Source organism: Euwallacea fornicatus, chromosome 4, assembly GCF_040115645.1.
Source record: "Euwallacea fornicatus isolate EFF26 chromosome 4, ASM4011564v1, whole genome shotgun sequence".
Taxonomy (NCBI): domain Eukaryota; kingdom Metazoa; phylum Arthropoda; class Insecta; order Coleoptera; family Curculionidae; genus Euwallacea; species Euwallacea fornicatus.
Window position 1 is genome coordinate 359198 of NC_089544.1, and position 27782 is coordinate 386979.

The 27782-nt window shown below is 41.1% G+C and overlaps 2 long non-coding RNA genes across 5 annotated transcripts in view; one reads left to right on the forward strand and one right to left on the reverse strand.

Annotated features, from left to right (window-relative positions):
* Nucleotides 1–968: 968 nt before the first annotated feature.
* LOC136338953 (uncharacterized) overlaps nt 969–27782 on the forward strand; it is a 114051-nt gene continuing 87237 nt past the window's right edge. For all 4 annotated transcript variants that reach the window (XR_010732044.1, XR_010732043.1, XR_010732041.1 and 1 more), the window contains exons 1-2: nt 969–1228; nt 1285–1522. This is a non-coding gene — a long non-coding RNA (uncharacterized lncRNA). The remainder of the gene's footprint in view (nt 1229–1284; nt 1523–27782) is intronic.
* LOC136338955 (uncharacterized) overlaps nt 26918–27782 on the reverse strand; it is a 160426-nt gene continuing 159561 nt past the window's right edge. Inside the window, exon 4 of the long non-coding RNA XR_010732046.1 lies at nt 26918–27344. This is a non-coding gene — a long non-coding RNA (uncharacterized lncRNA). The remainder of the gene's footprint in view (nt 27345–27782) is intronic.

Here is a 27782-nt window from a genome sequence, read left to right on the forward strand (position 1 = left end):
ATCGAAAGCCTTCAGCATCGCTGCGTCCTATAAATCATTATACATGCACCGTGCAAAGTTCAAACTTCATTTAAATTCATAACTTCATCAACCAGACAACCAAAATAAGATCATCGGAAAAATGTAATTTACGCCCTCGGCATCTATCAACAGAGAAGGCGGATAACTTAGAGAACGCTGACAGGATAGGAAATTAACTTCTAATACTACAGATTCTGAATTATTGAAGTCTGGACGTCGTGTCTTTTTATGGAGAAAGGATTTCTATTCGTTAAATATGAGATCTGTCCAGGATTATTACATAAAAGTTTTTCGTCGGCGAACAGTGAAACGAGCGGATGTACAGGGAACAACTTTTTTGACGTGTTGTGAAATTCTCTGGGAAAATACCGCAATAAACAATAAATCCTTATCCAGTTACCCACTAAATTTCATTTCAAAACTTTTGAATAATTGTATTTGTTTAATCTCCTCGAAATACAAGAGCCACTTAAGATTTTTTGCGCAGTCAGATTTATTAACTTGTTCTCTGGTTGTATCTCGCATTTTAATAAATTGCCCTCGGAATCTGTTTGTTTCTCGGTTGCAGTTTAAGGAAAATACGGCCGTTTTTGCAGCTAACTTTAAGATTTATTGAAGTGTAAACATAGAAGCTTCGTGCTAAGGGAATATGAGCATGATATTTTTGAATTTTTAAAGGAGCATCGCGTTTAAGGTTTTTTTAATGCCTGCAAATTTCTAATTCACCACTGGCGAGCCAAACAAAGCCCTTTGATACGTACAAATTAAAATCATCGTCTTTAGTTGATTTTCTCTATAAGCGAACTCTCTGTATGTAGAGCGACGGTGCATGCACATGGCTAAACGCATGTACTACCGATTGTGGCATTAATAAATAATGCTCGCTTAATGGTAAACACATAGTATGAAACGCTCGATCTAGATGTTCATTCGCGGGGGTCAAAGACCTATCCGCACCTCCACGCGGTGGCCCCTGGATACCTCCTTCCCCGAGTCCGGGTAACCAACCCCGGAGGAGGGAGAGAGAGGTAACGGACGCGGAAGGCAAAAGGAGGGACGTTCTATGGGAAAACCCTGGAAGTGCCTGGCCGAAGAATGTGCATCATCGGAAACCAGCTCTCGATGGAACCACGACAGGAAAGGGCGGAGAAGATCCATAGAAACCCAAACATCCGAGTGCGGCCATTCACGAGCTTGAGGAGGAAACGTAAACATTTCCCGACAATTTCCAATGCCCAACGAAACAACACACGTTTTTTGCAGGACGTATACATCACGATGCGGGACCAGAAGGGCATAGACCAAGTGATTGGAAGGAGAAAGAGTGGCGTTGCCCCACAACTCGAAAGGGCACAAATGGGGAGACGCCAAGATCCTCATGATTGCCCGAAGGGTGACAAAAAAAGATGAGGCAGTGGACAGGGGCGGGAGAGCGCTGGGCAGAGAGCAGACGATGGAGGACCCGGTGACGGGTATACAACGACTGAACTATGAATATCAGGTAACACTAGTTTAAGCCGAAACGTGCAACTGTGCAGTGGGAGAAGGATCGCATATGATTTAGTACGCCTCCGACAAAGAGCAACGAGGCGAGTTGAGGTCTCGCGTTTGAAGTGGGCGGAGTCGCTCCAGATCCAGTTGCCAGATCTCTCCGTTTTCGTTTGAGAATTTTCACTTATTTATAAATGATTGTACACTTCGCTAATATTTGTTTATGATCTTTTTGTGGGTCCAGAACTGAGCCGGCAGCGTCGGATGTTGACTCCAGGTCAACTGATAAACGGAACAGAACGATTTCTTTATCGTTTCAAACGATATCGGAAAATAAATAGATTGACCAGTGCGGGCAGAGCATCTAAGGAATTTCGATTTTAACGCTCAGATTTATTATGTTTTCGTTTTTTTTCCATTTATTTACATTGGTGCTCTTTGCTCTGATATTCGTGGCGAAATCGATACTAATCTAAACCTTGAGGTGGAGACGCCGGCCGGGCTGACTCCCCCGCTTCATTGTCGGTCTTTGTTGGAGGTATATTAGAATTTACACGTTGCTTCTTTCGCTTGCTCAATTCCTATATGCTGAATTTAACTGGTATGTGCCGTGTTGCCCCGAAAATAAGACCCAACCAAAAAATAAATATGATTTTTCAAGGCGCGTCTAGTATGAGCCCCAATTAAATCCGGTAAACGTCCGACTCGAGGAACCTCCGTTCTTAGCCTGCACGTCGGTTGGTGGCGAACGCCATTCGCCATTGACTGGTCGTGTACGTAACGTCGGTTTAGCGATCAATATTAAGTTATTCATAATTTTTTAAATATAAAATGAGTGCAGGAAGAAGTAATTAGTCGATAAAATACAAAAAATAAATTTTTGAAAACTCCAGAGATAAAATTTCATGGTTTGTTGCAAGGAAAAGAAGCTTGATTCACGAATGGGTCGAAAGTGGCTATCCGGGTACAACACCCTAAGTTGACGAGTCGACGAGGGAAATGCCGAGAAGCGTAGGTGTGCATCAGGTCGACGACCATTTGCGCCTCAATCGGAAGACATCATATTTCAATTGATTCCTCTTGCAATGGCACCCCAGTCAGACACACAACCAGATGAATTCTAAGCATCACAGTATTGGGTGGATGGCTCCCATCGACGACATGAACTGTCGCTAAAAACGTCGACAACACAGTTCAAGTTGGAAGATGGTGAACTGATTAAACGTGTATTTCCTTCAAAGTGTTTCGTTCACGGCATCGGTTTCTCTATGTATCTACTCTTGAACATGATTGCTATGGAAGAAACTGCAGTGTTCACGGGTTAACACTTTCAAGGCATCATCGATCATAAGAGTACTTCTACGATCCATATTTCCTCCACTGGTTACGAAAGTACACGCATTGCATGTATTTTTGCAATACGTCTGCATGGAAAGAAAGTTCCTCCTCTGGTCATCTCTGATGGCAAGAGGGAGTAAATTGAACGCGTTTCAGGTGTTTAAGTTCTTGAAACTTCAAAAGCAGACAGCTGGCGAAAGAGGCATGCTCGCGTGGGATTCTGCTAGCCCTCATCGGGCCAAAGTCGTAAAGAACCTCCTTACAGAAAGAAACATTGCTCGGATAATGATTCCCGCAGGAATGATTGCATATCTCTAAACTCTCGATATTGCAATCAACAAGCCATTTAAAGATCATTGGCGTACGGAAATCAATGACCACATTGAATAACAGAATGGAGAGAAATCAAGGCGAAAATTTCGTAAAGCATAAGCGACAAGATGTCCTTACTTGGATGAAGAATGCATGGAATAAAATAGCAGCCGGTTGTCTCGCCAATGCCCTACGAGCAGACTATCTAGACGAGAAGAGCTCATTTGGGGAGAGCGCTTTTGCTCAACAGGAGGAGTTAGGGCCAATGGTCTTAGAGAAAATGAAGGCGCAATAAATTCGGACCGGAGTTCGGTGTTTAGAAATTCACGACGATATTCCAGAAGAAGTCACGACCATGTTTTTTCGATGGTCATATCAATTAAATAATTTTGTAAATTTTTGCGCATTTTTTTTGTATCTTTTTTTATAAATAATAAATTACTTTATTTTTTTTAACTTGAAAAATATTATGTACAATAATTTGGCATGAGAAACCACACTTCCCCCTCAAATCGGCCCTAACGCACGTTTTGCAACAAAGATGAATCTAAGGCCGGAACTTATTTTTCGGGGAACACGGCATGTGTCACATCGAGTATTACGACGTTCCCATATGTTTTGCTTTTTTTCCATTGAGGAAATATGCGTGGAAAAATAATTTCCAAGTGTACTGGGCGTTTCGTTGGAAACGTCGATGTCGGCGTTGGTTTCCGATATGGCCCCTAGTAAGACTATTTCTCACAGACACAGCATGGCCCAGTATTGCGGAACACCAGGTTGGCGAGAACGGTCTTTCTTAATGATCGCAAAACTTTCTCACCAATTTAAAGAAACCACCGTGTATACGCGCTCCTCGCAGTGCGTCCATTACGCACCTCTGTCAGACTTGTACATTCAGATTAGCTTGTACATCAAACGCCCTGAATCCAAGCTATGTTTTCCCCTGCGGATGTAGTAAACGATAGTCCTTCTTATCGCCACGTCTGATGTTAACCCTCAGATTTGATTATAATAAATTAACTCGGGATGGTGACAGGTTACTCCAACGTAGCCGTAAGTCAACGAGACATGAGCAAGTTTAAATTGTGTGGCACGTTTCTTGTTAATTCTGTTTCCGGCATTTTGAAAAATTGTAATTGCTTTATCTTCATGAAATAAATTGGCCACTCGAGAATTTTTACGTGGCCAGATTTATTAACTCGGCCTGTTTGCGTTTGTGGTTTATCATGTTCAGGCCGGGACCATTTGTTTTGTTATCCGACACAAATTATGCCGTATTGTTAGTGCATATTAAGTTTACGGTGCCCATTTTTGCTTCTTGGACCCCCCCCCCCCTCCTCCTCCTCCAGTTAAAATTCTACCCCGCATAAACGTGTTCTCTCAAAGTAGCTCGGCATATAACCGGCAACGTTAACTGAATAATTCATATGGTGTGCCGTTTTACGTAGTTTTTTTTGATGGAGTTATTATCACTCGACGAAAATAATTAAAAAGGGATGCAAAAAGGGTCATCAAAGACGCCGTAAAAGCCAAAAATGACGTTCGCACCCATTGAACGTGGCCGAATAAAAAGTCACAATTTGTAGCTAAGGAAAATGTCACGACCAGGCCTCTGCAATTCTTCGACGTGACAGTTGAAGATCCTGTGTGGATGTGCGAAACACGCGTTTAAGGCGTTTCCAAGGGAAAAAGTCGAGAGGTGCAAAGTCGGGAGATCTAGGTGGCCACTCGAAGGTGCCGATCCATTTATCAGAAAATTTATGTCAAGGAACTGTCGATCGTGTTGCATATGATGTAGAGCCACTATCCCGTTGGAAATGCAATGAATCCTCATCCAACATTCGGGATCCATTCTTTTTCGTTCTTCTCTGGATAATTTCACGAAGTAACGCATTTTTCCGCCTAATTTGAATTAAAAAAAATTAAATTTTCCAAAGGGTTATTTAGAGAATCTGAAGCCCTTTAAAACTACGTGTCGACTCATGTCTCCTACAATCATTCTAATGCGCCTTTGACCGCAACCACGGTAGTTCGTTGAACAAAAAAACGGTTGCTTGGTAGTTCCTCTAGTCGAGATCTCTGATTGCCCTCCAGTAAATGCAACTTCTGCAACATCTACATTCGAAGCAATTTGTTTTTACTCCTACGTCGAGAAGGTTCAATCGAATCTATTGCAGTTAGACCATTTTCCTTCCTGCGTTGCTCCGCTTTCCTGAAAAACTGTATTCGCTGGAGCGACAGCAAGAGGAGAAACGATCCCGAAAAATTTTTGGCGATTTTTCCGGAGGGTTTTCCGCTTGATAACCGTTACCTGGAATATCTTCCCAGCTTGAATATTGTGAACTATATTTTCATTTTATTGAAGTTTTCCCGTCGAATCAGTCAATGGCGTGATTTCAATGCCAGGGAAAGTCAAACAGCATATTGGCGTTTCGAATGATTTATCAAAAGTAATGTAATGAAATTTGCTTGTTTAAAAATATTTGGAATAAGTTATTAGAAGCGTAAACGCAATAAAATGGATCATAAATAACGAGGTGTTTATTCGGCTAACAGAAGTATGGAAAATTATGGTGTTCGGTGTTTTGTCTATTTATTTCTATATATGATAACATGGAAAGGCAATTTAGCATGTTAAGTAGATGAAAATTATGCGGCTATGTAATTGGAAGCTAATGATCTGCATGATTTCAATGTTCGGTGCATGATTAAATAATTTGCTTATACAGAGTGTGCAAAAGTCCGGGTCGCTAAACTGGGGGTATTTAATCCGTACGTTAATATCCCACTAATATTCTCGCTCTTAAAGCGCACCATTTCTCGCCGATCATAAGTTCAAAGCGACTGGGAAAGGGATTTAAAAAAAAATAAAAATTTTTACGAGCACATTACTGCCCCGTAAAAATCTGAAACTCCCAAAAAGTTTTGCCGAAAAGTAACCGACATGTGGAACGTGCGACGCTACGCCACTGCTCATTTGAAAACTCCCGTTCGGGACGATTACGCCGGAACCAATTCGGTCGTTGCTGGTCCAATTTCGCAATTGTAGCGACGTACGATACGCACATCGCGATGGAAAATATTTCATGCGCCGGCGCAATTGGGGCACGTACGTGAGTCACCACAGGTGATGGTAACGGCACTGCCTCAAACGTCGCCGCCATGGATCAGTGTCTCAAAAACGGGGGAAATAAATTTCCAGGTTAGTGGAAAAACTGCTCTAACGCTAATTTCCTTAAGTTATCTGGAAAACGGTTGCAGCACCGTTCGTGAATATTTAGGTCGATAACGACTAAAGAACAGACCGCGTTCTCACATCAATTAACATGATCATTTTCAAATAAACGTACTTAACTATTATCCACTTCAATGCCGTTTTGTTACAATAGAATTCACCAACTGGTAAATTTTGTTCCATCTCTTATTAGATTTCAAATCTAAATCACGCGCAATTACTGCAGCTCGGTATTAACAAAATGGATCAATGGAAAGCCGATTTCCGATGGTCTTAATAAATGTACCTTTTTCCTTTCGGTTTCTTCTATTTTGCTCAGAGGACTGTATAATTATAAATTTCCAATTATCCGACAAGAGATCTAACGAAACCCAAAGTACCTTAATCGATAATTTTAAACCTGGACGAAAAATAATGACTCGCCCATTAATGCTGCTGATATTTCCCGAAGGAGTTTCGAGTACCTTTACTGACGTTCATATAAAGTTTTCCATGTTTGATCTTTCAATTATACAGGGTGAGTCTTAAGTAATGGGACACAGAGCAACGATGGATTTATGATATAAAAACAATGCAATATAGCTAAATTTATGTTATACCAAAAGTTGATAATAACTAAGATACAGGGTGCCAAAGTTGAAAAATGAAATCAAATTTTCTTTAATATCTCTGGAACAGTTCGTGCTAATTTTACGAAATTTCTTATATAGGGGTTTTTGGAGATGATCAATTCAAATTTATCGACGATTTCGGTGTATCTTCTAGAGGGTGCCACAATCGACAATTAGGAGTCATTTAAACCATTTAAACTTTTTTGTGCCACGGCGTATGTCATTTTGTCCTCATAAAATTTGTTCCCCTACCGTTTCTAGTTAAAAAAGTTATACCTTATTGGTGTCGCTAGGAGCAACGGTTTTCGAGAAATTCAATTAAATAACTTAAATTCCCATTTTTTCTACTTGTTGACATGTAACAACATAATTTTTTGTATTGTTAAAAAAGCACAAAGATTATATGACAACAATTTAATACCGTAGTTGGTCTTCTATTGATATATTTATTTAAGCTCCAAACGAATATTTTAACAATAACTAAAAAAATTAAAAATTAAACATATCTCCCTGTGACAATAAATATTCGACGTGTCCACCATTTACTTGGATACATTTTGCAATTCTTTTACAGAACGACCTCTTTATTTTAAATAGCAATTGTTCATTTCGAAATAATGTAGCTGCATTTTGAATTTTGTTTAATAATTTTTCAAGTGTATTTATTGTATTTTGGTAAACGGAAGATTTCATGTAACCCCATACACAAAAGTCCATAGGATTGAAGTCGGGACTCCGTGGGGGCCAGGGTATTTCAAATCCACGTCCTATACAACGATTGGCAAAACGTGTACTTAAGAAATCCTTCACTGGACAGGAAAAATGTGCGGGTGCGCCATCTTGCAAAAAAACATTACTTGCCTTAAATTCAGAGGCACATCATCAAGAAGGTTCCCTAGTTAATTTTGGAGGAACTCTAAGTACAGAGTTCTGTAAAAGAATTGCAAAATGTATCCAAGTAAATGGTGGACACGTCGAACATTTATTGTCACAGGGAGATATGTTTAATTTTTAATTTTTTTAGTTATTGTTAAAATATTCGTTTGGAGCTTAAATAAATATATCAATAGAAGACCAACTACGGTATTAAATTGTTGTCATATAATCTTTGTGCTTTTTTAACAATACAAAAAAATTATGTTGTTACATGTCAACAAGTAGAAAAAATGGGAATTTAAGTTATTTAATTGAATTTCTCGAAAACCGTTGCTCCTAGCGACACCAATAAGGTATAACTTTTTTAACTAGAAACGGTAGGGGAACAAATTTTATGAGGACAAAATGACATACGCCGTGGCACAAAAAAGTTTAAATGGTTTAAATGACTCCTAATTGTCGATTGTGGCACCCTCTAGAAGATACACCGAAATCGTCGATAAATTTGAATTGATCATCTCCAAAAACCCCTATATAAGAAATTTCGTAAAATTAGCACGAACTGTTCCAGAGATATTAAAGAAAATTTGATTTCATTTTTCAACTTTGGCACCCTGTATCTTAGTTATTATCAACTTTTGGTATAACATAAATTTAGCTATATTGCATTGTTTTTATGTCATAAATCCATCGTTGCTCTGTGTCCCATTACTTAAGACTCACCCTGTATAGAGAAAAGGAGTTTCTGCAAAGAGCATATACTGCGTTCGCGCTGTCCAACCGTGGGATTTTCCGCGCATGGCATTCGCGAGTTTTTATGCGTTCCCGCCTCGTGCGGTAAATTTTCAAAATTAAATAAAACATCCATTTATTTGATATATCACGAGCGTAAATTTTTCCATTGCTGGTCGTTAATCCAAATGTAAGTGCAGAGTCGATCGGCGGGCCAGAACGCTTAAAAAGGGCGATCGCTTCAAACATCACTTTCCCACAAACTGAAATCATCTTGTAGGTCTATTTATTAATGTAATACATGTCCTGAAAGGATTTTTACTTTGTTCCCCGACTTTTAAAATTTATTTTGCTAACTTTTAAGATAGCATCGGTGGCACAATACAGAAGACTGCCACAGTAAGCCATCAATCTTTCTGGATGAGATTAGTTTTCTAAGCTGTCCAGTCAAGAGCCAAATAAAATTAATCAAAGCAAGTTAAGTAACCCATCTAAAAAATTGGAGCTTTTCAAGGAAAACAGAGATTTCAATCCTCGGGTTATTGTTTTCTTCTTCTGGAACGATCGCATGGAACTCGATTGTTGTAGACACCTTTTATGCGCGGAAAAGGTCACCAACTAGGAAGTTTCGTTGCCCTGTGACTACAACTCGATTTTTACTAGTAATAGTTCGCATCCGCCATTTTGTCGGGTAGTCGTAGCGTCACGTCTCCAGAGTACCGATAATTCGCTTCCGCGTAGGGGTCTGATTCGTTCGCGGAAATTTCTTTTGGGCACAAAATAGCTGGATGTAAACACAAATCCTATAATCTCGAGAAAACTATTATATGATACGATCGTGCAACAGGACATAAATCTTCAAATACGCTCGATTACATCAAGCACCAGTAGCTTAGAAACATTCGTAACCTGAGACACCATGTCCAAGAAGGCAAGAACACGGTCCCCGGACATTTTAATCTCTTGACGTACTTCACAAACTGAAACGAATTGTTCTTGTTCCATATGAAAGTGCTGGCAAGCTTGGCGCACCAAACTGGCAATTCTGTATGAAGCAGGCCCCATTCAGTGTCTTAAACTTAGCTCTTATTTATGACTCTTCCGTGGGTCCTATAGTTTAAGAGGGACATTGTTATTAATTTTCAGCCCCCTTGCTCGCGCCTCAACAATAGGGTTATTAACAGCGAAATCTTAACGATATTACACGCCCTGTATTGGTATCTTCCAGCGGGATTTGAGTTAATTTTTTTTTTGAGTTAAAATGGCGACCAAAACCTCGAAATTATTTAGCACCGATCTGATTGAAAAACAGATATTATGAGCGCAACTCAGTAAAACGTAAATGAGCTATTCGTTATGAACGTGCTGAGATACTGATAGAGGTAGGAAGTCTCAATGCAAACACACAGCTTTTGATCTGCATAAAAGAGGCAATCACGTTTTATCTCTATTTCGCGAAAAGCCTTAATCTATTTGCTTGAATAAGAAATGTCTTTAGATTGAGGAAAAGAACTTTTAAAGAGGCATCATTAGGTACCTAAATTGGATAATGTGCGGCAATTCTTTTCCTTCCGTGACTGAAAGTAAACACACCAACGATGCGGGTGTTTGCTACAACAGCTGCACCTAACCACGGTTAGTTCAAGTGTTCGGTAACAAACGCATTTACTATTTCATCTGCATGAATTTCGCCCTCGAAATATTACCCTTTTTCGGACAGCACGGATAAAATCCAACACGAGTGAAGCGGAAATTTTCCATGATGACATCGGAAATCATTTTCCTCCAGCTGCGAGCGAAGATGCAGCAATTACGTCACTTCCATATAGAGGTTCTGGTAGCCAATCGACAGAGCCATCCTCACAGAGTGTCACCCCTTTTAATTTGCTCTGAACTTTTCATTTATGAAATTTCTAATAGCAGATAAAACGTAACTGCTCTATTTGGCTAACACTCGACGCAATAATCCTACAGATGCATCTCCAAGTAAATTCCGACCTGCACTGTATATAGATAGAGTTTGTAAAATGGCTTCGACCTGGAGACGTCCGCTACATAAAATATCCTCTATCTCTCTGCTATATTCTGTGAATTCATTTCCCGTGCCCCAGAAACATAAAAGAGAAATCGATTGTTTCCCAAATATAAGCCGATCCCATCCAAATGTCCGCTTTACGGATTCGGGGTAAACGTATTTCAGATTTGATTATCTTTTGACGTTTGGGACAAACAGACGCTTCCTCCAATGAATACGATCATGCCGGTTTCTTCTACTGAATTAACGTCCTTTTTGCCTACAGAGCACCCTTGGAGGGAGTCTGCTACTGCGAACGCTTAAGGCGTAACGCAGTGGCTCGTCTCCCGCACGCGTGCACTTGACAACCGCGGCAATATCGCGAACGCAGGCCCGTCTCTGGCACGGTCGACATGCGCGTTGCTTCAAATAGAAAAAAATCTATCTACTACACTAACTGGGCCGCGCAAAATTTACCTGAAACACTCGTTACTAGAAACGTACGATATTCGTAAAATGTTTTATCGGTCGAGAGACGTCCGAGGGACGAAAATCGATTGAAATACACGTACGAAATGTATTTAGATTTTCACGTCGACTTGTAAAATGAGGAAATGTCAGAGAACTCCAGCGCAATGCTTTTAGAGCGACACCTTAAAAGGACGCTGTCCTGCAACGCCCGTTTCGTCAACCACTTAACGCGAATATCCATAACTGTGCCGTTCGAGCGTACTTTGTTCGACACACCAGAAAATGAGAAATAAGCGGTCGGTAAGCAAAACCACTCTTCTTTCCTGTGCCGGTTTCAAGTATTCGCAGTGGAATCGAATAACGCAAAGGTATCTACAGGGCGTCCCAAAAGTGACGGAATATCTTCGTATCGCGCCGCGAAAGCCCCTGCAAGGGACAGGGGAAATACCGAACACAATCCTGGGACGGTTCTTCATCGAGTTATCAAGAAATTTTTGTTTGGCGAGTTCGGCAACACTGCCGGCGAGTAAAAGGCTTGATGAAACCATTTTAATTTAAAATTAATTTTAAGCCATCACGACAAAAAAGGTAGTAAGTTTTTTATTTAATGATTAAACAAATGAAGATGAATGAAAAACGAACAAAATTTAATGGAAACGGTAATTCGGTAAATGTTCAAAATTGTTCCATTGTGCCTCCAGCCACATTTGAGCACGACGCATAAAATTCGTTTGAATCCTGACCAGCATTTCAAAGGTTCCTGCTTGTACTGCTTCCTGAATACGTTAGATTAATCGATGACGTTCTGTACCCAAAAAAATTTTTATTACCATCACGCTGACATTTGAATTAACATTTTACAGTTAATAAACGTTAAACGCACTTCCATAGTTGCCAAGTGTATTTTTTTGGGTATTTCGATGGATTTTCAAACTTTCGAATTTTGGTTTGTTCGCTGTTTGAGCGCGATTTTTATGTGGAAATTTTTAAAACACTCTCGTACCTTCAGAATGAAACAGACGGGGCTGCAAACCGCCGTAGAACAGAAACGTTCAATTTTCATCATTCCGCCCTTTTACGCATTTGAAGCATAGGGCCTCCACGAATTTTTTCATTTTTTTTTTACCTATTCCCTGGAGGGCCTTTCAAGAAGTAGTGCGAAGGCGTTACGAAACTTAAAGGACACCGTGTATAGGATGGCCTGTTTAAGGCAAGCAACGCGTTCTTCGGGTGCAACTGGAAATGCCGCCTCCTTGGAGATATTTAGGTGGGCATCCTCCATCAGCTCCTGATCATCGACGATGCAAGTTTTCAAATGTTTACAATTTCGAAATTACTCGATGATTTCTTGCTGGACCGTCCTGTATAAACCAGTTCACTTGAAGAATGACACGGCGCGGAAAGATACTTCTGGAAATTGTTGCGAGAACCACGAGACGCAGCACATCACAGATGTACAAGTTAATAACTGCCGTGAACGCAAGAGCATTTCAATTAAGTGCGACTTCAACAGTTGCTTTAAATAGAGTGAAAGTTCCTTACGAGACATTTAACATATTAGTGGTCATCAACAAGTCCTTTAACGACGCCTGGCACAGTGGTCCACCAGGCACAGGTCAAATGCCAAAAACTCCTTGGAAAACTGGCAACTAGAGGGACGAATGGAGGACGCTCTTTTTTGCCTTTTAATCATGAACCAGGATACGTAGAGTCGCGGATAGAATGCAAAAGTTAAACGACGTATACAGGACGTTTCGTTTGAATGTGCTAAAGCATGCTGCGTATATACGTATCTCAAGTAATACGACGATGATATCTACCCAAATCCGGATTTGTCGATCCGCTACGTGCGGGCGAATCCTGCAAAAATACAGTGGGATAACTCATAGTGAAAGCGAGTCGGTTTCTCCGGCTCTCTTGCAAGAGACTGGAAGGCAGATAACCGATGGGTGATAGGTGGGAAAAGAATGCCAGAGATGAGAGCGATTCTAAGCAGAAAGGGGAATCCACACTTCTACGAAGAGGAAGTTCGCTAGTAATTCAGCTGCAGTCCGACATCGAGCTCAGTAACTAACACTCCAAAAATCGATTAAAAAAATCTTGCAGGCGAAGCCCTTGTTCCTGTCGATCCTGAATTAACCTCCCTCCCTTCACCCTGGATCTCTCGGAACTACCGCCAGGGGGTCTCCGGAAGGGGGCGGTGTTACAAACTCTCACCTCTCATGAGTTCCAAAATTCCTGTCTTTTATCCATCCGCTCATACACCGCATCCGTCCTCTCAGAAGAGGACAAGATGCCTCCCTTTACTCCGCCGGCCGCGCCCATCCCTCCCAACCTAACCTCGGCATCGCTTCGGGCACCCGAACACGTGGTTCTAGCTTCGCGAGGATAGACCGCGGCAGTTGTGCCAGCTGATTCCGGACCACCCTGTAATGCTTTGCGGCTGAAAGTAAGTTTCTTAATTTCTTGAACGAAGGCTAAACCTTAAGTGAGCCTTCAAGCGATCGTTAACAAAGCAGAGTATTTAAAGTAGCCTTTCTCCTGTAAAATCTAATGTTTGCTCTGCGTTTTCACGAGTAAATGGACTTGTTAGGGCAAAGCACTTCTTGTCAAGGGTTATAAAAAATATTTCGTCGAAATAAGGGATTTCTGGCAAGCTCAAAAGAATGTCCTAAATAAACGTACTCCCATGTTGCTAAAAGAAAACAGGGAGAAAACTCCACTCCTTGATTCAGCCAATTTATTTGTTTCGCACAGGAAACCTAAATATTTGAAGAGACTACGGTGCTGGAACGTAAATTGGATTCAGCAGAGAATCCTCTGTAGTCTTGGAACACTGTTTGTTCAATCTCCTTTTGAATTAGAATTTGCCTGTTTATCTACATATGCTGTGGAATTATACATAATTAAAGCGGCAATAAATAACGAATTATCTACGAATAAATGGGGAAAAATCGTAAACAAAAGAGTCACGGGAGCAGCTCACCGCTACTCATCTCATTACATAAATTAGAAATTCCTCTTCCCACATCGCTGTAACATAATTTTCAGTTAATCCTAGCGTGAATTTAACAACTAATTGGAAATTCTAGAGCAGGTTATAAATAACACATTTAGTCGATAATTGCCCCAAAAAGACGCAGACGAGGCGTACGGAAATTTTCGACAGGCATCGGAAATAAGCCTCCAGCTCATCCACTTACCTGATGCAAAGATAGAGTAATCAATTTAAGTCAGTAATAGTCCGTATTTCGCTGATGTATCGATTAAGAGACGCCGGTGGCAACCAATGCAGGTTATTTGATTAGGTCGGAGATAATTATACTACGCGATATAGAAAAGCGAACGCCCCGTATAATGTGGTTTCATTTAAATCATTTTTTCTTTTTCTTTTTTTCTTTTTTTTTTTTAATATAAAAACAATCAATTTTCCAATTATATTCTCGCGTCGCGACAACAAAAAAAAAAATCATCCTCGACAGAGGCCGAGTGGTGGGCGGTGTGCTTACGAGAGACTGGTTTGCCATTTAGAAAAATCGCCACTAGATTGCGACCACATGCACGACCACATGTGGCTCCGGTTGCCATGAATTTGTTCGAACAAAATGAAATCAATTTGTTACCTTGGCCGCCCCGACCTCCAGACCTATCACCAATCGAACATGTCTGGAATATCGAAGCAGCGCTCGGTAATGCTGTACAGATAGTCGGGAATGAGGTTCCTCAAAAGGTCATCGATTGTTCGATGCTTAGACGTGCCTGGAAGTGCATAAGATAACGCGGAGGCCGAGATATATTATTAAGTTTTTTTTTCCAGTTTTAACGGGGGAATTTGTTTAATTTTTCAACGAGACACTTGCGGTTGTGTGAGAAGCACAGAAAATTACTTTAGTCAATTTTTGTCGCGGGTGCTCTCTTTCCCGTGTTAAGCGATATGTACAGGGTGCTTGGATTTGGAGTGTTTCGACAGCAAAGTCCCATTTCCCGGGTCGATAAGGGGAGACTAGCATACACGTCAAGAGCTCGAATTTGGAGAAAATATTAATGGCGGAAACCACATTTTGATATCTTCGCAGTCCACGGCGCTGGAGGGCGTTTTTCAAATTTCGGCCATTTCCAAAATTCCTCGCAACTTTTCGTTTGGGACAATATTGAAGTGAAACAAAAACGTTCTTGAGGCACTTTTTCGTTGTAGTTCATTAGCGTGCTTAGTTTTCTGCTTCAGGGCACCGTTTTGTCAAAAAACCGACATAACTTTTTTATTTTAAACGGACATCACAGTCAGTTATGACCTCAAGAAATTTTCCATTTTATATATATATTTTTTGTTTTACTTCAATATTGTGTTAAATAGAAAAGCTATGAGGAATTTTGAAAACGGCCGAAACTTGAAAAGCGCCCTCTAGCGCCGTGGACTGTACCGATATTAAAATATAGTTTGCGCCTTTAATATTTTCACAAAAATCGAGCTCTCGACACGTATGCCAGTTTTCCCCTATCGAGCCGGGAAACGGTATTTTGCTGTCGAAACGCTCCAAATCCGAACACCCCGTATGCGTCTAATGTGATATCTATTACTTCGTTGCAATCACTTCGCCAAGAAATAAAAGAATTTGCAGGTTATTTCCAAGTTGAGGGCTTCTGATCTTTCAAAGTTCATGATAACCCCGTGAGTGCGTCAAAAGAATCAATCGGAAGCGAGAGGCGAATTCGACTCTCCAATGTAGGAGAAATGTGCCCCCCGATTCGGCGGATTTGCAATGCACAGAACCCCGATTCACCCCACATCACTTGTCGTGTTTTTGTTCACACATTATTTATTAGGTCTATTTATTTCCTTGCGAAGCTGAACCCAGTAGGCAGGTACTGCCTCAAAATCAATCGCAAGTACCTTGACGTTCCGCACTGTGGTACCCCGCCCGTCACCACGCTAATGCGTCCAGGCCCTTGCCGCCGTTTACGCTCTGTCAAACTTGGTTCAAATAATCGAATGCTACAAAGCGATTATCCAGCAGTTTAGTACAATCAAATGCATGCAGAACACGTACGTGTGCTAGTGATTAATGCCCTCGAGACTCATGCACTCATTTGAATCCACTGGCTTGTTTGCGAATCAGAAGTGGTTGAAGCTGCATCCTTGATGTGAGCAGGGCAATAATTTAGTTCCTGCCTCTAAAGGAGCCCATACATTATCAACCAAACTGCGCAACACACGCTGTCGTGCAGTAATTGGTAAATCTGCGCAATTGACAATTGACTCTGTGTGTGTGTGTGTGTGTGTGTGTATTTACACACGTGTTATTGCGCAGCATTTTTCGGTTGTCGAACTGCATCGTCAGTTACCACACACGGGCAGATTACTGCGCAGCTGCGCGAGCTACGCAACTCGTTTAATGGTGTGTGGAACCTTAACGGCCGAGACCTTGATTGGCGCTCGAATTGAAACGGTTGATTTTCTCGATGCTCACTCGTCACGTTCATATCTCACGGCAAATGCTCATTCGTCCCTCGCACACGTTTTAAACTCGCAGTCCTTATAATGGACTCAGTTTAAGCAGCTAATCGATCGCAAACGTGCCGCAAAAGCAGAAATGGAAAATCGCTGCAAGTTCGTTCTGCCAGTATCAAACTGAAATCAATTACGGCAGGATTATGATGTGGCATTATTTAATTGATATTAATCAGTTGGCAACAGTTATGCCGAGTTTGGTAACTCCATTTAGAATTACGACTAATGTTTTATACATACTTTTGGCATGTTGCCAATCCTGAATATTATTTTGATATCGGAAGCTACTTAGCTGAGAGGTTCACCGTTATGCAGGAGGTCTCTGAAGGATGCGTACGAAATCATACTAGAGATTTCTGAGGTGAAAACATGACGATTCCGGCCGATTAACCTTCGTCCAAACGCGGGCGGTGTCGAAAATACAGGGCGTCAAAGTGAAGATTACATATAAAGGGAAAAAAATAAAATACTTGGGTTGTGATGCTGCTATCTGAACAAAATGCCTAATCGGGATTTTCTTCCGGGCGGGAAATCAAGATCCGTTTGCGCTTTCGATGCACCCTCTGAAGGGGCATAGCTTCTTTATCGCCCGGTATAAAATTTATTTGTGATTAAATTTGTGTTTTCCTACATGTTTTATGAAAGAAGGTATGTTGGCGCAAATCTCTACAGGCATCCCATCTTGAGATATTTGAGGTTTAAAGTTCGCTGAGTATATTGAAAAATAACTCTAAAGCACATATTTATTCGTACAGTCCAGCAAAATAAATAATACAAATATTGTTATGGTCAAATAAAAACATGAAGATTAAGAAAATGATGAGAATTGAAGATTTATTCAATGTTTCGAATTTTTCGTTTCAACTGTATAATATGGTCCTTGGAGTAATTTATTATCAAAACATACAAGGAACTTTAAACTTCCACCGTTTCAACAAGGAATTCCCGTAAGGACTTACACTAACATACCTTTTTTTCATAATATATGTGGGAAAACACCAATTTATTCACATATAAAGTGTATACCGGGTGCCAAAAAAGTTATGCCCCTTTAACAAGAGTTTACCCACTGTTGACGGTGTCCTCTACGAAGTGCATCGAAAATGTAAACGAACTCTGATACGTCGCTCCAAAAAACCCCCGATGCGACGTTTTGTTCGAATGGTAAAATTACAAATTAAGTAATTAATGTTTTTTCCTTTTTAATGTTCACTTTGACGGCCTGATTTTGAAAACGGTCCACGTACGGACTAAGGAAAATCGAGTTAAATCGTCATGTTTTCGCCCCAGGAACCTGCGGTAGAATTTTATACATTCATTTTGGAGACCCCCCGTATATCCCACAGCGGAAATTTCGAATTAATATTGCTCAAAACTTGATTTCGTGTTAAAGGCGGGACGCGGCTCTGTGTGGGGATTTTAAGGTTCTTCCAACAAGTTTTTCCAGGGGTCTTGTAGGGGTTCTTACATCTCCGGGGTTTTTAATGGGTAAACGCCTGAGCGAATTCCACCCTACGAGAGGGGGACTTTCGGAGATTTTCCTCGTGACAAAAACAAACCGACCGAAAGTAGTTGATCCGACCTAAACGGACGGCGTAATCGCCACGGTGGTCTGGGCCCCAATCACATAAGTCTCTTCACAGGCCGTGAGTACATTTGCGCGCGTTTCGCAAAAAATCCAAAGGAACTCGTAAGAAAACAGGGAAATAACCATAATTTCCTTAAATCAACTGGTTCATTGCATGATAACCGAACTTTTCACTACTCACTTTCCTAAACGAAAAAGTCATCGTACAGATTCCAAAGTTCTACGGCTTGGTAAAGTTGGCAGAGACATCTCGCATTTCTTTGCAACGAAATTTAATCACAGATATCTCCGTTTTATCTGACATGAGTGAAAACTTGTTTACATCAGTTTTAATTTGAATTTACTGATGAGTGAAATTGAGGTAAAAGCTGTTTTCTTCTAAAAATCGATAGTCTGTATCTTGATGCATTTTACCAGAAAATGAACAATTTTATATAAACAGCAATTCAAAGAGTAAACAATGGCTATGAAATGAACGTATGCATATTTATCAAATAACAAAAATTTCAATTTAATAGTTCCTGGGGCGGGACCTTGGCACGGTCGCGGTCGTACCCGTCGCTGCGAGGTTTTTTTGTAGCGATCACTCGGTAGAATTCTGGTATTCGGATATTTTTTACAATCAATTGAGTCTTATATTTATACTCGCATTCGTTCGATTTCACAGTATGATCGAACGTTGGTGAATGTTTCATTCGAATTCTCCCATCGCTAGTAAACGGGGAATTGTAAATTGTCCGATATGTAGTATAGAGGTGTCCGTTATTTAGAGGGTCATGCATTTAATCATTGAATTGATCGATGGGAAAAAGGGTTCACAATATTTCCATAAACAATGCCTACGTACACTACTTTACATAGTAGTTACATGCACCTATAGTACGCAGTGGGACAGATTTCATTAAATCATTCAAGAAATCCTTAACTAAAAATTGTCGGTTTGGTCTTCATATTCCTCTGTGCAATATCTTTGCTTCGCATTCACGCAAAGCGCAAAAAAAATTTTTGCGGTCGCCAAATGATCCAGAAAGAAATGGCTCAAAATCGAGAACGCCGGCAACATTTTTAGAACCTCTTTATGGGCTTCTGAAACACGTAAAATTTCAGTAACTAATTATTTTTCTTAAACCTCAGAGACGGTGCACCTGCACGTGTTGCTTACTATGTGCAGGATCAGCTGAATCTACAATATCCTTCACGATAGATCGGAAGGAGAAAATATGTCAGCAAACCAGCGCGAAGTCGTGATTTAATTCCTCTGGATTTTTTCTTTTGGGAGTACATTAGGTCTTTAATCAGGGAAATCAGTGGTAACAAAAACTCTTTCCGCAACCTCAAAAATTTCCTGTAGTTCTGCACCGCTTTTTCGAAACAACCTGCGTATGCAAACATAATTTCCATTTTCGTTGTCATCGGGTGTGAGATCAATTTCCTTGTTTCAAATAGAACCCCCTGTATGTCTCCTTATTGCGATGTTCTACGCAAATTCTAAGCAATTCACGTATCATGTGACCTGCATTTATCTCTTATCGTTTTCGGAAAGGTGGCGTCCAAATTTACCAAATCGCTAATAAAAAATGCGGATTTTTTCCAGAACGTATGAAAATCGATCGACTCAGTTTTCATTACTATTTCCGGGGCTTTTACGAATACCAATTTCCCAGTCGTCATAAAAAAAATGGAAAGTTTCTCTTTTAAAGTCATTTTTCTCTATAACTTTTAATGGAAGCTCCTACTTTATTCGTAACATGGGACTCCTTATTCAGCTTCAAACATATTTCAAATTTAAAGTTTTTCGGTAAATCCAGCCGCTTCGTATGTTGCAATGCATACAAGTGCGCTTTTTTTCAATAAAATGTCTCTTCGGTAGTTCAATTAATTGCGCGTGATTCGGCGTTTGAAGGAGGGAGAAAGCCTCAGAAAATATAGAGTGTATCAGAGTTTATGATCAACACTTCAGGAGTGTTTACCAAAGGCGTTTTAAGGAGGGGTTGCTCTTATCAACACGTTTCGTATTTATGCTCGGGTCTGAGTTACCGGGCGTTTGAGAAAACATATGAGGATCCCACCTTGGAATGTGCTCTTCTAAATTACTGCAAATTCATTTCCGCAAATCAACTGACTTCAAAGGGCGTTTAGTAAAACAATTGGTCTTTAGCCTACGTGTTGCGAGTACGCCAAATATGACACCCTTGACCTAAATATTTCCTTCCGAACCATCGATGATATCACCATCATATCGCCGCGCCAAAATGTACTAAATCCCCGTGCGTGCGAACCGTCCCTCACCCTCCAGGCCTTCAGATAACGAATACACCCAGATATCTCCGTGCAGTTTACATGCGACCGCGATTACGTATGATGACGTCGTGGCATCGCGAAAACATTCCCGATAATTCGCGCATGTCTAACGCATGCGGAGGGGGGTTGGAGCTGTCCCGGTAGTTCCAGGAACCGAAGACTCTAGGTGCTCCGTAGGATTGGTCGCGGTTGTTTTCATTCACGTGCTATTGTTTAAATAACGTTTTTGAACCTAATAAGGTTTGAACATTTTCACTTATCGCCGAACTCATGTTATGTAAAACAATACAAGCGAATGACTGCCCCAAACAAGCGTCGCTCTGAAAACGAAAAGCGATATAACTAAGCGAATAACAATCTGAACAATTTACTCTAACAGCTCTCCAATTATGCAGATGTCATTAGAAATAGACAATAGTAAACAATTATCAACAATGGGACAGTTCTAGTTTCTAAACACGAGCTCATTAGAGGGCGACACTAATTAACGCGTCCTAGGGCCCTGGAGAGGAACTGGGATTCCCTAGAGTTATCCTCTACTTGCATACTAAACACCGGGATACGAACAGTATTTTTCTGTAGAAAACTCTCTTAAAGCTGAAATATTTGTGACAATGGATCGGCGACTGGAATAATGATAAGTCCACTTCTTGAATTTAAAATAGTTCGGTTTCGAAGTTTAAGCTTAAAGAGAACGGAAGCCGTATTTGTTTGGTTTTAATTCGAGTTAAATGCTAATAGGCCGCCTAATAAATATTTAAGGGTGTTTAGTCGTTTTTAGGTAAAGAAAGGGGGAGTTGCTATTTGTACAACGAGTAATTATTTACTTTGACGGCGATGAATGCGATTGAAGGGAAAATTGCTCAATTAACGTTAAAAGGACCTTGGAGTTTTGTAATTGAACGTCACAATGATGTCGGCCACGTATGACATGCGCCGATTGGACATAGGGAGTAGTCCTGCCACGTGACAATCCATGCAGCGGTAGAGATTGAAGAGCTGCTTAAGAGTTTCGGACGCGAAGCATTTGACCGTCCACCGCGCAACCCTGACTTGGCATCGAGTTACTTTCACTTGTACGCTAAGACAAAACTGTGGTTAGTAAAACGGCGATTTAACACAAACGAGCAATTCGAAATGGTGTGTGCAAGATCGGCTTAGTGCACAGGAGGCAACTTGACATAAAGAGAGTATCGAAAAACCCGTTTCCCATTAGGACAAATGTCTTGGTGTCCTTGGTGATTATGTCGGAGGGTAGTTTGGGTGCTTAGGTAACTGTTAAGTGTAAGAAAACGTTTTTTGCCGAGTTTATTAGCTGCAGCTTGAAAAAATTGCCTTCGCGCCATGACAATCTGAAAGATCTTGCCGCATCAATTGTAGTGTGCGTCGCCCAGGCATCAATACCAGATTAATAATGCGGCCCGCAGCTCGGAAATGAAATATTTCACAAAATAATATCTGCTCATTTACCAGTAAATAAAGCTCTGCAGAGAAATTATGATTATTGCTACAAATGCACTATTTAGTTATAGCGGTGACGGTAAAATTTAAATAATTTTAAATGCCTAATTTACGTCGTTGTTTCGCCACATTTCAATTTAATTGGGAAATTCAATACAATTGAAAACCGCACTCACGCATAAAAGTGTGCAACAAGCTGTGGAAAATGGTTTGCGGTGACAACAATCATTAATAACCGGACATACGGCCTACCGATTTCCCTACGGTGGGCGGGATTCAGGAGAACCGGACGTCGCCAAAAAAAGTAATCAGAAGTAGTTTGTTTAACAACGATCAAAATGATTGTGCGTAAATTTCCAAAACGATTGACGCCCACGCAGGAGCTGCCTGGAGCGTGCATTAATTCCTTATTTGTCGAACGGTCGCCGATGTGTGTGCGGGAGCTCATTGTTGCGACCGAAGGCATCCGGCGACCGGTTCGACTCCGGCCAGTAAAAGCCAAATACTAGTTGCTAGGTGAAGGAATTAGCTCTTGAAGGCCCATGCCGTTTGAAACGGGCAGAAATCTTCTCGAGTTTCACACCACTTCGGGATCACCTAATAAGACGCACTGTAGCCAGCGAAAAGGTCAACGTGATGAGGGCAATGGAAGGGACCATGTTTATTACATCTCGAGTCGCTCTATTATCATTTAAACCAATTTTGCATCCTTGAAAATCTCATATCGCCATAAACTACTAATTTGTTTCTCAACAGCAGCTTTCAAAGATGAGAAACGTCGAGGCACTTGATATTGAATTACCGGAAATGGGTAAGCGAAGGCGACAGCGAGCAACAAAAACAACGTTATCTAAACGTAATCATGTTGTGCAAATCATTTCGCCATGTTGCAGAAGCTCGCTTTCGGCACTAGGGGTTGACAAGTGTTTGCTTAAAAACTCGGTAAGGAGATATTGATCACGTCCCTGTACCGTTATGCGCTACTTTTTCGGCAATATTTCCTTCGCGATCTTTCGATATTTCTTGGTGCATAACTCCAAGAAAACTGCTTGAACTATCGCTCTAATAGAAAATAATCACCCCCTCCCCCCTCCCCCCTCCTCTCTTCTCTAATTGGCAGTACCGGTCGTATGGCGGCGAAGCCGACCCTGCTAACTAGCATTACCACGGATTGGCCAATTGTTAATTAATCCAATTTCCCACATATTTATGTCGATAACTGCTAAATACGAGACAAAAGGCTCCCAGGGAAACTTTTCCAACTTCCTACAACTCAGACTCGGCTCTACTTGGCATTCAGCGGTTCGTAGTTTTGTAGTTGAAAGAAGGTCAACAAAGGAAGTTGTAACTTTGTTGTCGAGGTAATTACGTTAAAGATTTTATTATTAAGCGTTTCAGGTTTCTCCTTGTTATGAACAAACATGTCGGTGAATTAAACAGGATATGAGTAATATAAGGAGAAAGTGTCTTATAACAAGCCTAAAACGATGCAGAAGAAAAGAGTTTCTCCGGGAATGGCGATATTTTCTCCACGGTTGCAAAACATCGTTTCGTGTCAGACACCAAGTAGTTAGTTATTGGGTCAGTTCGGGTCCATTTGGGAGGGATGGAGTGCGGCCAGTGGATCGGTAGGAGGCATCCCGCGCGGGAATACCTCTTATGAAAGGACGGATCCGAGACTGGAATTTTGGAACGGATGAGACATGAGATTCTTGCACCTCCCGTAACGTCTCCTACAGATTTCGCGGAAGAGATGCTAGACAGAGAGACAGAGAGAACACGCGGAACGTCGAAGATGGCAGCCCGAGAGTAACGCGTCCGTGCGATCCCCGGGAGGGACTCGGGGCGAAGAGAGGATAAGCAGTTTTTAGTGGACGAATCACAAGATTGGCACTGAGTTTCTCGTGTCCAGGACACAGTGTATCAGATCAACCACGATCTAGGATACGCGAGTTCACCCCCATAAATCGATGGGAGTCCGCGTCTCCCCTCGAGGCACCTGCGTGGCAGAAACGCCAAAAACTAAACTTCCTCGTTAGAATCAAACAAATACAACTCATACATCAAACTTTTAAGACCGACTTTAAATTTGAAATTGTTTAGGATAGAATTCGCGAAGTTGCACGAAACTCCTATATGGTAACTTTGATAATTATTATTGTTCAAGCGACTCCAAGGGGTGTGAAATAAATTTCAATTAACGTCCAATTATCTTAATTACCATGAAGGGACATGGCCATACTTGCCGCTGAGGTCGCTGTTAGAAAGATTTAAGGATCATCCAACTTAACCCCAAGCCACACGCGGGCGGTTTCATGTAACAGGTATTAGTTGAGATGGAAGTGTTGACATCCGCATAATGAAAATTACATAATGGAGTCAGGCAACATGGCAGCCAACGCCATCAGCATTTAGGTCTTAAAAGTTCTACGGGAATGATGGCTTCATATCTCGCGGATCCTACATTATTCCCTCTGACGTTTTACGACCTCCATCGACCTTCCACGATCAACGAGCCGAATGTTTAGTCGGGGCCGAATAAATGTAATAGTAATTGTTTGATTATTAGCTAAGTGGGGCGAAATAGTTTTACACTCGGTTGTAGGTAAATTCACCTGCCCTGAGAATTTTTCCTTCAGAATTGCCAGCGATGCCTGTGATCTTTCAGTGTGCAGTTCAGCCCACTAAACTGATCGAAAGGGCCACTCGCAAGCCACGCAGTGGTGATGGCTAATGTAGAACATGCACGGGGTCGAAATGAGGGCAGGCATCACTTATACCGGGCAGTCACTTCCGCTTCAGATTGTCACTAGAGCGACAGAGCTTTGAACGTATGTTAATCCGGCGAGTAATGGCGTATTTTCGGTTGTGAGTTTGCGCAGTGTGACTTTCCCGGGAGGTACTAACGAGTCAGCAGAATGCATTTATTATCGATCGCAAGAAGGCCCTTATGACCTCATATACGATAAACCACAACACAAGTTGGATAACTCGTGACGAAACCTGGCGCGCCTCTGGCCTAGCAGTGGCCTTATTGGAGGGCGAGGCTGGTGCCAGTTTTTCTTGGAGGTAGCGAGGTGGAGATTTAAAATTTTACGATACTTGCTAAGCCCTGCTCTGGCCGTGTCATTTTCGGGTCCGAAAAAACGGCAAACTACGGTTTTACTTCTGCGGGTCCCCCGATATTCTTGCACATGGCGTCAACGCTGCGAAGCAACCCAATAAGGGAAAAAATTGAACTTTTTCGAGCCCTACTTAGTGATTCTCAGGAAGTTTGTTATTTGCTTATCTTTTATCCCTTGTTCCAACTTTTAATGGGATTTTTTTTTTCGCTACGCATCAGCAAAAACCAGGCCGGTTAAACTTTGTCTAATGTAAAAAGTCGTAAAGAAATCATGTGTCCTAATGACCCTGCGGTTGGCATGGCATTTACAGAAAGTTTCGCCTTTAATAAAATATGTTAGGAACAGGTTGGATTTTGGATTTTCCACCAATGCATCCAGGAAATAGCATTTGAGGACATACATTTTGCACACCTGTTAAGAAATCGTAATATTCGACATACGAGAATAAGCAAATATATAAATTCGAAACGGATTCTTAGCGTGGTTGCAAATATTCCTTGTGGTCCAAATGCAGGAACGGAAAATATTTCAATATGATGGAAATGCCGTATACGAAAGGAAAGAATCAAAATTGCGGATGAATCGGGTCAGACGGTTTCGCGCATGAAAGAGGAATGAATAAAAATATATAAGAATTTCCAAGGAAATGATACGTTTGTCGCTTTATCACGTACATAATATTGAAAGCATTTGAGTGATTTTATCTGCACTGGATGGTCCCTTTTCGTACCAACCGGAGACATTAGATTTTAAAATTGCCCTATTTGCAATTTGAAATGTATCAATTTAGAAGAGAGACAGCTCAATGCTCTTGCTCGAAAAATGAAACCTCAGCGAAGTGAGGTAAGAAAGGTCACATTGCGAATGGTTTTCAAGTTCAGCTAAAGCTGGATAAAAAGATGGCTGGTCGTGTAAGATGGCATTTTCCAGTAGGGAGGATTATGAAGTGGTTGACTTATGTGTATGTCGAACAAGGAATCTATGTGCGCATTGCCGATTTCAATCCTGCATTAGGGCCCCCGATTTGTAGCAGTGTTGCTGAGCGACCTCACAGGACTCTCACCGATGGCTCGTCGACGGGGCTGATTTATCATTCGGTCGCTTCCACGACTATTCTCTTAACGTTTTTTCCTCGTGAACACCATACACCTTGCATTCGCCATTTTGTCCAAAGACATCGTTGGTTTTGAGCTAGGAGCCAAATCCTCGATGGATTAGGTCAGAAATTGATATAAAATCATAGACGGTGCATGTCATTGCCGTGGCAAAATTAGCCCGAACAAGACGTGGCACTTACGATCGGAAACTTAGTGGACGTAGTACATGCGGACTGGTAACTGACCAAAGTAGAGCCGTTGAAGCGAGGAGAGTGACGAACGCCGGTGACTCATTTTGCTCCTTTTCACATCACGGTATCGAGCTTTTGATTATTTTCCGGTAAATACCGTGCTCCGTTGGCCTTTCGCTTTTCTATAATAGTCGTCAATCTAACATTAACAGCTAATAGAAAGACGATGAAATGCGAGTTGCGCCACTGATGGCGAGGAACATTAAAATTCAGAACAGAAATCGGGACATGTTCGAAATAGTAGGTAGGGGACAGTCGGTCATATTGGACCATTTTTGTAATTTTTTTTTCTCGGGATAGTTTAGATCCGGCCAAATTATGAATTGGGCCAAATGAAACTACATTTATCAATTTTCATATTTATTGCAGAGAAACCAACACAATTACTATACATTTCTCAACAATGAACAAATTTCAAGATCAAAGTTTCGTGCAAAATTAGTCCGTCCGTCGTATTGATTAGAGAACGGGGTGGGTAAATTGGACTTCGATAAAAGCAAAGCAAAAACTTAACCGTTTTTCTTAAAAAATATCTTGTAACGACAGCAGTAGATGGTTAAATGTCAGCAATAGCAAATATAAGCCGTAAAATTAGGAATGAACAATTATCGCATATGGCGGAATTGCGAGTGCAGTTGAATGATACAATCATTAGAACGCACGCACTGCATTAATCCATTTTAGTCCTACTTTGCCAAAATAATTGAGTTTCCATTTAGCACTTCCATTTAGTCTCCTGATGTGTAACTGCATGAATCAACTGGAACTAAAATTTCTTCTTTGCACTCTTCACTCGTGCTTTCCTTCATCACTTTCCTACGCTTCTTCATACGTATCAATTCTGTACTCAGCTTCCCCCGTTTCCTCTACTTTTTTGGGCTTATTTTTTCCTGGGGTCGCTTTTCAGAAATCTAGAAATCGACAATAAAATTATCTTTTCTTCGTCTAATTGGCGCTCCAAATCAAAATTCAATGAGAGATAAAAGGAAAGTTGCGTAACAGGGGGGGAACTTCATAAAAAAACCACCAGACTTCTTGGGCGAATGGAAAAGTTCGGGCGTATTTAATATTCGGTCGTCTAGCAATCGTTCACTACCTCTAATGGTTTTAGAATAATAACCCCCGTGGAATGTATCCCGAGAAACTGGCAGATTATACACCGAATTCCGTTGCGATCTATATAGCCATTTTTGGGCTTATCCGCAAAACTTAAAAAAAATGAGACTCTGCGAGGCTCTATCTCCATAAGGAGACGATTTCTTATTTAAGTATATCAACACGAATCGATATACGTGTAGCCAACTTTCCCGTATATTATAAAGTACTTTCAGTGTTTTGAAGTCGCTCTC